We start from the raw sequence: 1,353 nt of genomic DNA on the forward strand, positions 1-1,353 counted from the left end.
TTTTTTTTCTTCTTCTTTTGGTGCAGCTAAATACTGTGTAAAGTTGCATCTAGGTGTTTATTTTGGTAAGAAATAGCACGATCATTACCAATAACTAGTTTTAGTCAGCTGGTATTTCTACAACAAAAAATCCAATTATGATGGTATTTAATGAACATTCCATTTACACTTGTCAACATTTTAACATGTTAAATGTTGCTTCAATCACAACTTGCATTGTTTGCAGAATTTTGAAAATCCACATTTCCACACTTTGAAACCATCCCAGTGTCTTATGACGAGGATGTGTCAGGTTTGGTTTGAGGTCTGGTACCTGTGGCCCCAATGACCGTAATGTACTCGGTCCTGCTGAAGGAGGTATTATTTTGTCAGATTTCAGTAGTTGGAACAGGACTAGTGTGTTAAGTTGGCTTTGTTTCATTGAAGACTGTTTGAAAAACGCTTACTGTGCTCCACGGCTGCAACTCAAGCGCCTGGCCGCGGCTACGGAAACCAAAACTTGCGCATGTTAAATTTGGAACCCATGATCAGATTTGCAACCAAATCTTCCAAACGATTCCACTGGAAATTTTTGAAACCATTCCAAATAGGAATCTTTTCTTGATGCCTGACCCTACTGCCTGGTGGCTGTTTGGGGGCGAAAAGTGTATGGTTTGTTGAATGTCCCCTGAATGAAGAGATTTGGTACGCAGCAAACTTTTTCAATAGAGCTTAACAGTGTAGTTCTGGATGTAAAAATCCCATTCATTTTTGCCATAAGAATTTTGATTATTAGCCATAATGTCTAAACCATCCAAAGTAGATTTACCATCAGTTACGAGGTTGTGAAATGGTTTATAACCCCTCTAGAAGCCACAAGTCCGTATATCATGTACTACACTACCCACAAGCCTAAGCGTAACAGCAACATCCGGTTGGTGAAACTCGCCGTTAACATGGGAATGTTTACAGTACCTGCAGCGGCTAGTGAACTGCTACCACTGAAGTTGATTGTGTATCTACATCAATTTCTTTTTTTTTTTTTTTTGCCGAATCAAATGTCTTAAGGTCACTATCTTGTAGTTGGTTGGCTTGGGTCCAGGCTTAAAGCCTTTTTATAGAAGCATTTTCTGAAACGTCAATGGAGCAATCGAATGGGGGAAGATCACTCCCGGAACCAGAGCCGGGAGTGCAAATAAGTGGGCGGTCCCCGTGGAACTATTTATGGCTGCAGAAGGTTTCAGCGCACAATGCCGTTTTGCCGACACTGAACAGTTCTTTATCAAGCCCATAGTATTGTAGACGTTAACAATGAGTAAGCAAACCAGGAAGATTAAGCCACTTAATTGTAAATAAATTGGCAAAAAAATTTTT

This window comes from Perca flavescens, chromosome 18 (genome assembly GCF_004354835.1).
Source record: "Perca flavescens isolate YP-PL-M2 chromosome 18, PFLA_1.0, whole genome shotgun sequence".
Taxonomy (NCBI): domain Eukaryota; kingdom Metazoa; phylum Chordata; class Actinopteri; order Perciformes; family Percidae; genus Perca; species Perca flavescens.